Genomic DNA, 12,881 nt, shown 5'->3' with positions numbered 1-12,881 from the left:
TTGATAGTAGATATTATTTGCAGGGGTGCATATCTATATTCCCAGAAACTCAGGAGGCTGAAGCAGAATTGCAAGTTCAAGATTAGGATGGGCAACTTAGCAAGATTCTACCTCAAAAAAGAAAATTGTGGGGAGAGCCAGGGGGCCCTTAGTGGTAGAGTGCACGCTTAGCATTTAAAAGGCCCTGAGTTCAAATTCTAACGTCAAAAGATGGAGTAGATATATTTGTGTGTGTGTGTGTGTGTGTGTGTGTATAGCATGACATGATGTGAACATGGAGATTAAAGGATAACTTTTTTCTTTTTTCTTTTTATTTTGGAGACTGGGTTTCTCTGGAACTCACTCTGTAGACCAGGCTAGCCTCAAACTCACAGAGATCTGCCTGCTTCTGCCTCCCGAGTGTTGTAATAAGAGCGGCAGGGCTGCGTCCCCGGCACCCGGCCGCCCGCATGGCTTAGCTTATGCCCAGAAATAATTACACGGAAACTGTATTCTTTTAATCACTGCCTGGCCCATTAGTTCCAGCCTCTTATTGGCTAGCTCTTACATATTGATCTAACCCATTTCTAATATTCTGTGTAGTACCACGAGCTGGCTTACCAGGAAAGATCTTAACCTGCGTCTGTCTGGAGTGGGAGAATCATGGCGACTCCTGACTCGGCTTCTTTCTCCCAGCATTTTGTCTGTTTACTCCACCCACCTAAGGGCTGGCCTATAAATGGACCTAGGCAGTTTCTTTATTATTTAACCAATGACCTTTCTCCATCATTTCCCCTTTTTCTGTTTAAACAAAAAAGGCTTTCATTTTAACATAGTAAGATTACATATAGCAAAACAGTTATCAAGCAAGAATTACAGTTACAATATTTATATCTATTTTATCTTTTATCATAACTAAGGAAAACTATAACTATAACTAACCATTCTTCAACTCCATCAAAGACTCCAGAAGGATATAATATTACCTAAGTAAACAAGAAGTAAGATACTTCAAACTCTAGAAATGACAGAGACATCTCGCTGCCTGGACAGTCACCCAAAGTTCTTTTGTACCATTGGGGCATCCATCTTCAGCCTTCAGGCCCATAGTTTCCAGCAGACATTTTCATCAAGCAGGAAATTCCAAAGACAGTTTAGTCACTATCTGCTGTGTCCTGCAGAATGTCTTGTAGACTCTTTTATGAGTCAGGAACCCCGAAAGACCATCTCACCTTTAGGCAAGTTCAGCAGTCCTCTCTCTGCGGGTTCTTTGCATTCAGTTTATGCATCAGTCCAGGCAAGAGCAGTTTCTTGCCCAAATGGCTATCAAACTCCATAAGGAGCCTCTTCGATGCCCATCTTCCTCTTGAAGTAGATTGGTGCTGTCAGGAGCAGATGTGTCTCATTGTCATAAAAAGCCCTAAATTATTAAAACACTTAAATGCCATATTCTGTAGCCTTTGAAAGATATGAAGAATGCCTATCTGAAATATATCTATGCATATCTAGAAAATCTAACATGACTAAAAGCTTGACAATTATCAATGATTATCCATTAACAACCTATATACATTACATTTTTAAATGAACTATACAATCACAATACCTTAATCAAGATTAGAAATATGCATATACATATAACAAAATTGACCTTCAAATCCACACCAATGCAAATTATTTATATCTATATCATATCCCCCTTTAAATGTAAAAGAACATTTATAAACCATATTTGGGAACATGGGCGCAGTTTTACGTTGGGTGCCACTCTGTTGTAATAAAAGCGGCAGGGCTGCGTCCCCGGCACCCGGCCGCCCGCATGGCTTAGCTTATGCCCAGAAATAATTACACAGAACCTGTATTCTTTTAATCACTGCCTGGCCCATTAGTTCCAGCCTCTTATTGGCTAGCTCTTACATATTGATCTAACCCATTTCTAATATTCTGTGTAGTACCACGAGCTGGCTTACCAGGAAAGATCTTAACCTGCGTCTGTCTGGAGTGGGAGAATCATGGCGACTCCTGACTCGGCTTCTTTCTCCCAGCATTCTGTCTGTTTACTCCACCCACCTAAGGGCTGGCCTATAAATGGACCTAGGCAGTTTCTTTATTATTTAACCAATGACCTTTCTCCATCATCCCGAGTGCTGGGGTTAAAGGTGTGCCACTATGCCAGGCTCAGAGGACAGCTTTTGAGACAAGCCAGTTCTTTCCCTCTACCGTGGGCTCCACACATCGAACCCAGGTTGCCAGGCTCTTCAGTTTCCCATAAATAATGAATTTTGATCATATAAACTTGCCAATTACCCTTTTCCTCTCTACTCCTTCACTTCATCCCTTCCCCCCTCCCTCCATCCCTTTGCTCTTTTTTTTGGTTTTTCGAGACAGGGTTTCTCTGTGGCTTTGGAGCCTGTCCTGGAACTAGCTCTGTAGACCAGGCTGGTCTCGAACTCACAGAGATCCGCCTGCCTCTGCCTCCCGAGTGCTGGGATTAAAGGCGTGCGCCACCACCGCCCGACCCATCCCTTTGCTTTTAAATCTAGATTCTGAATGTGTGAGAAAAAGTGTTATTTGTCTTTCTGAACCTGGATTATTTTGTGAACTCTGGTTCCATTTTCCCCGTCTCTCCCCGTCTCCCGTCTTTCTCCATCTTTCTCCCCGACCCCCAGACTGACTCAAGCTTATTGTGTAGCCAAGAGTCATCTTGAACTCCAGATCCCCCTGCCTCCACTTCTCAAGCTCTGGGTTACAGCTGAGTGATGCAGGCTGGCTCCCCACAATGTGTACAGTACATCTCAGACCCCGCTTGAGTCCCCAGCGTCCTCCTTTCCCACTCCGGGATCGGGCCAGGTCCCAGTCACCGTGTTTTATCGAGTGGCCAGGTCTCCTCCGAGTCAGTGAGAATGCCTTTCTTTTCTTTTCGTGTCTTCTCGCGATTAGACTGGGAAAGCAGATTCTCGGGTCAGGACTGGGATGAATTCCCCGCCTCATTGCACAATTGCATTTATTAGCCCTGTTTGATGCCAGGGAACGTGGGATTCCAGAGCTGGCATCTGATTGAGGTCACACAGCCATGGGAGGGGTTAGATTTGAACCTGGGCCACTCTGAGCTTTACGCCGATTTCTTCAGATGGAGACAGACAACGTGGTATCCAGGGAGGGATGAAAGGTCGCCGGTGCTGATTGGAGGGTGAGAGGTGGAGACTCTTTCCTCAGCATCGGGGCTTCAGTAAGCCTAGCAATGTGGCTGGTGGTAGGACCGTCTTTTGCCCGTTACGGGTTGTCTGGACTTCGTGCCTCTAGCACCAGCATGACAGTAATCTGATCATTCAAAAAGAGACACATTTTTCCCGATTTCTGTAAGTCACATCACCAACCTGGCCCGTGGCTCCAGCCTTCAGACTTCCTGGCTGCTCCTTAGACATCACTGGATGAGATCTCTGGTAAGGAGACATCCAGATGGAGCTGGCTCATGGCTGCTGGAGAACCTGGGTCTCCTTCAGTGGTTGAGGATTTCTCTGCCTAGCAGGTAAAAACAAACCCCACTATTCCGGAAGCATCTGAAACTTGGGACCATCCTGCAGTTTCGAAGTTGAAGTTCTGAGCCTTGTCCTCCAGCCGCATTCAGCCAGCATGTGCGTTTCATTTGGCCCTCACTTAATTAAAAGAACTTTTAAAAATTAGTTCACAACGTGAAAAAAATCAAGAGCGCCTCATTAAAAAATCCAGATTTTGGCTTCTCTGGAAAAATCAGATGTAGCAATAAGTGATCCGCTTTCTCATGGCCGGAGTTGACCAGCGGCTGTCCCCTTAGCTCGGACATAGGTGCTCATTCTGCTGGAGTCCTCTTCGCTGCTGTCTGCCTGACATTTTACAGTGTTTGAACCTACAACTTGAGGAATAGTTATTCATTCAACAAACATTAAGCCTCTTCCCTGACCGACTTCTAGGCTCCAGATCGACTCCAGATTGAGTTTATAGTTGACTCTCGCACTCTACAGGCAGGCCATGAGAAAGCCGGCTCTGCTACCATGGGAACGAGGAAGAATGGTCCCAAACTCTGTCTCAGGTTCTTCAAAAGGGACTTTTGGTCCTAACTGAGCCTGTCTGTCATTTCTTCTTCAATGCCTCATCTGTTCTCCAACCCTTTTTTCTTTTTTGTCCTGTACAAGAGGTCAGTTCAGGACCTGGCGCATGCCAGGCAAGCACTCCACTGAATTACATCCCAGCCCCCACTTTCTATTTTTAGTATTTCAGATTATGTACATGTGTGTGAGTCTATGTGCACATGAGTGCTGGTGCCCATGGAGACTAGAGGCATCGGATCCCTGAAGCTGGAGGTACAGGTAGTCGTGAGCTGACCAACACGGGTGCCGGGGACCGAATGGTACAGGCTCTTCACTGTTGAGCCACATCTCCAGTCCCCATTCCCTCTTCATCTTTTTTTTTTTTCCTGTTTATTTTTTGAGACAAGGTCTCTTGCTATGTAACCCTGGCTGAGCTGGAACTCACTCTCTTGCTCCCCAATCTTTTCGAGACAGGCTCTCGCACATACCAGGGTGGGTATTCTATAGCAGATGGCCTTGAACTCCCAATGGCCTACTTCTCCCTCCCAAGTGCTGGGGTTACAGATGTGCACCACCACACCTGTTAATTCTCACCCTTCTGTTAGTTCTTAGCATCTCTTCCAAGACCAGATCTTTGTGTTTATCTTGGGCCCTGGGCAGCTGCTATTTGGTCCGGGCATGGTGGGAGGAGAAGTGGGGAAGGCTTGGCTGTGGTATGAGGTGACATCAGGGCCACTGGTGATCTCTCACAGGAAGCATGGAGTCTCCGGTCTTTGCAGTCTGAGACTGGAGTAGAAGGTGGGGTGAGAAAGGGTCAGAATCCCTGGGGTCAGACCGGTTTAGCTGAAGTCCCAGCTTCAGCGCTTACCGCGGTGTGTCCAACTGTGTCTACTTATATTCTCTGAACATTTCATTGTCTAGAAAATGGGGCTAGAATTGTGTATTCACAAGACTAGTGTCAATATCACGTGTGATGTGTGTGCTGCTTTCTGCTGCTGTTGCTTACAAAAAGCAACTTGGGCCAGGCAGTGGTGGCGCACGCCTTGAATCCCAGCCAGGCAGTGGTGGCGCACACCTTCAATCCCAGCACTTGGGAGGCAGAGGAAGGGGGAGCTCTGGCTTTGAGGCCAGCCTGGTCTACAGAGTGAGTTCCAGGACAGCCAGGGCTATACAGAGAAACCCTGTCTTAAAAAAAAAAAGACAGTCTTTTACAGACACAGATATAGTCCAATCTGATATGAGCAGTTCCTCGATAGAGGGTCCCTCTTCCAGGTGACTCTAGGCTGTGTAGTTGACAGTAAAAACTGATGAGGCTGGGGTATCACATGTGAAGAGCTGCCCTGGAGTAGTGTAGCTCAGTGGCAGAGCCAGCATCCTCAGGCCCGCGGTTCAGTTCCTGGAGCTGGGCAGGGGGAGCTACGTGTGTAGTTTACCAGTGCTCACCAAACCGCCACTCTTTGTCATTGTTGTCGGGGCGGTGACATGCTGTGAAACTGTCACAGGCATAGATTCAAGCAACCACCACCACCGAGAGACTCCTGTCACTCGTTAGTCACAGTCCCCTCCCAAGCCTGTCGTGCCTCAGGCTCACCGCGGTCCCACAGGAATCCTGCCTCAGCGTTCAACGTTCTGGGATTATCGTCAAACTCAGCTATATACATACAATATACATGTAAAATGAATATACATGCATGTATACTGAAAAATATTTGAAACAGCTATATACATACAATATACATGTAAAATAAAATGCATGTACGTATACTGAAAAATAATTGAAACATTTTTTAAGATTTATTTTTTATTTGTTTACATCTGTGCACCGCATGTGTGCTTGGTGTCTGAGGAGGTGGTGAGCCTCCCCGTGGTAGGTGAGAATCTAACCCAGGTCTTTCACAACAACAAGAAGTGCCCTTAACTACTGAGCCAGCTCTCCAGCTCTGTATTTTATAGTTTTGAGACAGGGTTTCACTGTGTTGTCCAGGTTGATTTCAAGCTTGTGGGCTCAGTGGATCCCCTTCTCCTCAGCCTTCCTAGGAGAGCGAGCTACGAGTCCATGCCACCACCATACCTGGCTAAGTTTTTCTAAATGAACATGTTTTTATCCTGTGACATAAATACCCAGGAATGTCATTAATGGGAAGTGTATGCTTAACCGTATAAGAAACCATCGAACTCTTTTCTAGGAGGGCTGTGTACTGGGTGTGGTGGCACTGGCTTGAAATCACAGCACTTGGGAGGCTGAGGCAAGAGGATTAGAAATTCAAGGTCATTATATAACAACCTTGGGGCTAGCCTGGGCTCCATGAGACCCTATCTCAACAAACAAGGCACGGACAGACGATGGTTGCACCATTTTTCATTCCCACCGCTTGCCTTTTTTTTTTTTGTTTGTTTGTTTTCTGTTTTGATGAATTTTGGTGAAGTCAGCTCACTTAAGATGGAGCGTCATCTGCTATGTGACCTGGAAGGAGCTGCCCCTCCTTGTCCCTCACATGTTTAGTTTTCCCTTGCACATGTCACAGCTGATTTTCAGGTTGGCACCAGGTCCTGCCAGGCCTTTCAATCAGCTGGGTGCAGGGAAGGGTCACCAGGAAACTCAGGCTGCTTGGACTCGACAGGAAGCGTGGGACGAAGCTGACTCTGGCTCCTGGTCAGCCGGGCTGGGGCCTGAGGCTTCCAGGCTGGCTCAGTGTGCACCGCCAGGAAACAGTCCAAGCTCTTTAACGGCCCCACCCCTGAAAACTAAATTCATAAGCAAGATAGCTCCATGCTTCTTTCTCTGAGAACTAGCATCTGATAGCCTGGAATAAGACTGTATGCAGAGTGATGGTGACCGTGTGTCCTTCAGGCTCCTGCAGCTGTATTGGGGGCATGTGATGTTGGGGTGTTCACCTGGAGAAGACTACTGTAGGTTTGTTGCTGCTGTTTTTTTAAGGTTCATCTGTGTGTATGAGCGTTTTGCTTGCTCCTTGGTGTGTGCACTGCAGGCGTGTTTGATGCCCTCAGAGGCCAGAAGAGAGCACTGGAGCCCACGGAACTGGAGTTAAAGATGGTTGTGAGCTGCCATGTGGCTATGGAGAACCAGCGCTGGGGTTATCTGCAAGATCAGCCAGTGCTCTTAGCCACTGAGCCATCCCTGCAGCCACTACGGGGTTTTTTGTAGATGCTTGCATACGTAATGGTATTGTGGCCTCTTTCTCACCCAAACTTAGCATGTGCACAAATGTTCTTTTCCATTTGTTTATCTGTTTATTTTTGAGAGTGTTAGAATTGTGCCCTGGGCCTCATAAACAAGTACTCTATTATGGGGCTACAGCATCCCGAGCCTACAAAACTGATTTAGCCTTGCTTTTGGTTATTGTTGTTACTGTTGATTTGTTTAAGATAGAATCTTGCTATATATATGTATATACATACATATATACACATACACAATACATACATATGTATATATGTGTGTATATATATGTATCTCAGATTGGCCTGGATCTCACAATCTTCCTACTTCTGAGAGCTGGGATTATGAAGGTCTGCCATGCACCCTTCATTTATTCATCTATTAATATCTAACATTATAGATTGTGGTTGTTTTTTCTGCAACAAGGTCAGCGCTTGAACTTACTATGTAGCTGTAATGACCTTGAGCTTCTGATCCTCCTTCCTCCACCTCCCCAGTGCTGGGGTTACAGGCATATGTCACCATGTCCAGTTTTTTGCAGCACTGGTGATTGAATTCAGGACTTCAAGCATGCTAGCCCCCTACCAATGAAGCTACTGCCTCAGTTTTAACATTATATATTTTTAAATGTATTATATCCATGTTGGTAAATAGGGTCAGCGGATATCACCGTGGTACAAGCCCTATAGTTTTACATAATTTTTTTTCAAGACTGGGTTTCTCTGTAGCTTTGGTGCCCGTCCTGGAACTAGCTCTTGTAGACCAGGCTGGCCTCGAACTCCCAGAGATCCGCCTGCCTCTGCCTCCTGAGTGCTGATATTAAAAGCATGTGCCACCACTGCCTGGTTCACATAATTTTTAAAAAATGTTATTTGTTTTTATTTCATGCGCATTGGTGTTTGATCTGCATGCATGTCTGTATGAGGGAGTCGGATCCACTGGAACTCAAGTTACAGACACGTGTGAGCTGCCATGTGGGTGCTGGGAATCGAACCCGGGTCCTCTGGAAGAGCAGTCAGTGCTCTTCACCACTGAGCCATCCCTCTGGTCCCAGTTTCACATAAGTTCATTTAAGTCTTCCAACAACTCCACAGCATAAGCAAGTGGACTATGAACACTGCTTTATTAGAACTTTCCAAGACTAGGAGATAAATTCAACATATTAAATCATTTTCCACTGAGGTCTGGAAGCGAGGAAACGGAGCACTGGCTCCACAACTTGCCCCTTGTTCTACCTGGAAGGTGTCCGTGTGCAGGTCACTAGTCACAGTTATGTGTGCACATGAGATGTGGTGGGTCCAAACTGGATGTTCTGTAAGTTCAAGTTACCCTTTGGGGAGGTGGAGAGAAGGCTCAGGAGTTAAGAGTATGCATTGCTCTTGCAGGGGACTCAAGTTCAGTTCCCAGCACCCACGTTCACAGCTGCTATAACTGCAACTCCTGGGGCTCTGATGCTTTCTTCTGCCCTCTGAGGGTATCTGCACCCATGTGCACATACCCACACAGACACACATAAACAGCAATAGCATCAATCTTTAAAAAATGCACAGCCGGGCTGGGTAGTGGTGGCGCATGCCTTTAATCCCAGCAATTGGAGGCAGAGGCAGGAGGACCTCTTTGAGTTTGAGGCCAGTGTGGTCTACAAAGCCAGAGCTATTACACAGAGAAACCCTGTCTAGAAAAAACAAAACAAAAATACACTTTGTATTTTGACAACTTGGCATGGAAAGAAAAATGAAGTAAAAAAATCTTATTAGTAATTTTAAAATGTCATTCACGTGACAATTGATAAGATGGAGAGTGACGGAGGAGACACCTGATGGCCTCCTCTGGCCTCACGTCCATGGATGTGCACAGCCGTACACACAACTGTGCACAAGCCATAATTCAGCCATTTCATATGCACACGCATATATATACAAATAAAGCTCCCTCTTTATGAAAGTTAAATAGTATTCCAGCGCATGTCTTGACCCCCATCTTGTTTATCTAGTCATCTGTTGGGTGACATTTAGGTTGATTCCACCTTCAGCTGTTGGGAAAAGTGCGGCCACAGACAAGGACGTGCAGATACCTGCTGAGCCCTTTCTACTTGGAAAAAAATTTGTTTAATTAATTTTGTACGAGTATGTGTTTTTGCAGACCCACCAGGTGTGTGGAGGTCTGAGGACTTCTCAGGAGTCAGCTTTCTGCTTCCTCCTGGTTTTTGAGGCAGGGTCTCTCTTGTTGTTTCTGCTGCTGTAGCGCACACGCTAACCGATGCGCTAACTGCCAGTCCTTCCATCACCACGGCTCAGCACATGTAGGCTGCAGTAATAACTGTGAGCCACCGCATCTGTCTCTCTTAATGTGAGTCTTGGGATCCAACTCAGTTTTTGAGGATTCTGTGTAAAGCATTTTTACCTGCGGAGCCATCTTGCTCACCCTTTTTTTTCTTTTCTTTTCTTTTTTTTTAAATAAATAATACCTATCAAAACTCCCACTTTCTCCCCTCCTCCCATTTCCCTCCTGCTCTCCCCTGCCCCCGCCCCCACCCCCCTACAGTTCTAAGAGAGGGCATGGCATCCTGCCCTATGGATGGGAAGTCCAAGGCCCTCCCCCTCCATCCAGGCTTAGGAAGGTATGCATCCAAATAGACTAGGATCCCAAAAAGCCAGTACATGCAGTAGAGACAAATCCCAGTACCATTATCAAGAGTTCAAGGCCATCCTCTGCTACAAAATGAGTTCTCAGCCTCCCTGGGCTACATGAAATCCTGTCTCAAAAAAAAAAAAAAAAAAAAAAACCACCAAAAAGGCTGGCAAGATGGCTCAGCAGGTAAAGATCGCTGTAGAGCCTGATGAACTGAGCTCGGTTTCCAGTACCCACTTGGTGGAAGGAGAGAACTAACTCCCACAAGCTGTCCTCTGACCTCCACGTGTACACTGTGGCTTGTGTGGATGCGCGTGTGCGTGCATGCGCACAACCCCCCTCAAACAAATCAATATAAAAAATGACTTAAAGGCCGGGCGGTGGTGGCACACGCCTTTAATCCCAGCACTCGGGAGGCAGAGGCAGGCGGATCTCTGTGAGTTCAAGACCAGCCTGGTCTACAAGAGCTAGTTCCAGGACAGGCTCCAAAACCACAGAGAAACCCTGTCTTAAAAAAAAAAAAAAAAGCTTCCCATCGATGTCCTAGAGCAGTGGCTCTCAACCTTCCTAACACTGCAACCCTTTCACACAGTTTCTCATGCTGTGGTGACCCCCCGCCATAAGATTATTTTCGTTGATACTTCATAACTGCAGTGAATTGTACTGCAGTGAATTGTGATGTAAATCTCTGTGTTTTCCGATGGTCGTAGGTGACCTCCGTGAAAGGGTTGTTTGACTCTCAATGGGATCATGACCCACAGGTTGAGAAATGCTGTCCTTAGAGGTTATCCTGATTCACTTGTCAGTATAGTGTAAACACCTTTCCTGGTCCTTGTTTGCCCCCTGTTCATTTTTGGTCTCCTTGGCTCTCCATCTGAGTAAGTCTATTTCTGTGGGGGCGGTCTCTGCATGCCATGGCCAGCAGAGTTAATGATCCCCGTGGGGCGAGAAGAAAGCCTGGTTCAGCCTGACCTCAGTAGCTGGGACTGGATCAAACTCCCAGAGTCTGACTCCAGGCGGTTTATTGTAGGCATATTTAAGTACAGCACAATTTGGAAAACAGTTTCCTGGTGTAACACAACCCCCTGTGCACAAGGAGGCGTAATTACGTTGGAACTCTTCTCAAAGGGCACGTCACCTCTTCCACGAAGATGGATTCTAATGACAGGCTAGGCTAACACGTGTTATCTTAAGGGCCCAGCTGCAGGATCTGGTGTGGTCTCTGTCCTGCAGCTAGCACAGAGGTCATCTGGATTTTTAGCCACCTCCATCCAGTCCTGGTTGTGGGAGCGTGGGGGTAGTGGTGGGGTGGGGGGTTGGGAAATGGGGATGGTGGGGACAGGTATGGCCTGGCCCTGCAGATAGTGCGAAGATCACTTAGGCTGTTAGCTACCTCCAGTCCCAGGCTTCTGGGCAGAAGACAGATATCTCTTCCCTTGAAAAGATAACGCTCAGTGTTTAAAGTCCCGGCTTCCCTAGTGCCATCTGTGATTGCAAGGACCATTGTCCTCCCAGCAAATTCTGTCATGTTCCCCTTGTCACAGTGAGATAGTGCCTGGCCATCAGGGGGTTCTGTGGGTTGGATAGACTGTGCACCTGATGCAGGTCTAAGGCATGGAGCCCCGTTTTAAGCCGTCATTTGCTTAGAGGTCATTTCTTTCCTCCAGTTTGCTTGGTTCCAGGAAGAGGTGTTGACACCTTTGATGACTGAGCTGCAGCCTATAAAAACTGGGTTTTCAGCATAGGACTCCGGCCTCATTTCCTTCGTGTCTTTGTGGGAGGGAATGGTTTAGCTTCCAGGCTCCCTACGATGCTGCCCTGAATCTCCTCCCATGGGTGAGTCATGGAGAAAGGGTGAGGATGAGCAGAGCAGGCCACGAACTCTAATGCAGGCTCTTCAAGGTTTTATTTATCGATTTTGGTTTTTCAAAACGGGGTTTCTCTGTGTAACAACAATCCTGGCTGTCCTGGAACTCGCTTTGTAGACCAGGCTGGCCTTGACTTCAGAGATCTATCTGCCTCCTCCTGGGTGGTAGGATTAAAAGCGTGCACCATCACAACTTGGGTCTTCAAGGTTTTTGAATTGAGATATTTAATTCAGGGATCACAAAGTAGACCCCATAGAAGCATATAGGTCACACATACCTTCAGTAAATGCACAGTTTTGCAGCTACCATGACCATGTAAGTTCAGAGCGTTTAGTCACTGCCAAGAAACTGTGGGGCAAGGGAAGAATGCTCACGAGCCAGCCAATCTAGTCAAAATGGAGAGCTCCAGGTTCAGCGAGAGATCCTATTCCAAAAAGAAGTGGGAGACTGGAGAGATGGCTCAGTGGTTAAGAACGCTTGCTGTTCCTTGCAGAGGACCTGGGTTTACATTCCAGTATCCACATCAGGCAGCTCATAACCATCTATAACTCACTTCAGGAGCTTCGACACCCTCTTCTGGCTTCTGTGGACGCCCACACACGTGTGTCATATATGAAAGAAATAAAGCAAGACACACAATGTTGACCTCTGGCCTTCATATGCCATATGTGCATATGTGACTATGTATATGAATATGTACATACTCAAACACACATACACACAGACTCTGTACCCATTAGAAGTCACTTGTTCCCTTCTTCCCCATCCACAGTCAATCATTCCCTCTCTACTGCTCTTCCTATAGATTTATCTACCTGGACGTTTCATATACACACATGAACTCCTAGACATGGCCTTATGTCTGGTTTGTTTCACTTAGCACAATGACTGTAGAGTCATGTGTTAAGACCCTCCCAGGGAACAGATGGGGCTCAAATGGGGTCTCTGGGATTATAAAGGGCTCAGTTACAAGGGTGTGGACCATGGTAGAGTATCCCAGGGTTAGTAACATCAGGGATCCCCTCCCACCCACAGACTGGGAAGAGTGAGGAAGGGCTCTCACTGGGATCTAGGCTTGGAGAAGCTCCTTGGTGGGCCATTTAGTTAAGAAATGAGCCTAAACTGTGGGGACTTTGCCGGGATGGGAAAAGGGAA

The sequence above is a fragment of the Chionomys nivalis genome, chromosome 7 (assembly GCF_950005125.1).
Source record: "Chionomys nivalis chromosome 7, mChiNiv1.1, whole genome shotgun sequence".
Classification (NCBI taxonomy): domain Eukaryota; kingdom Metazoa; phylum Chordata; class Mammalia; order Rodentia; family Cricetidae; genus Chionomys; species Chionomys nivalis.
This window is presented reverse-complemented; position numbering follows the sequence as displayed.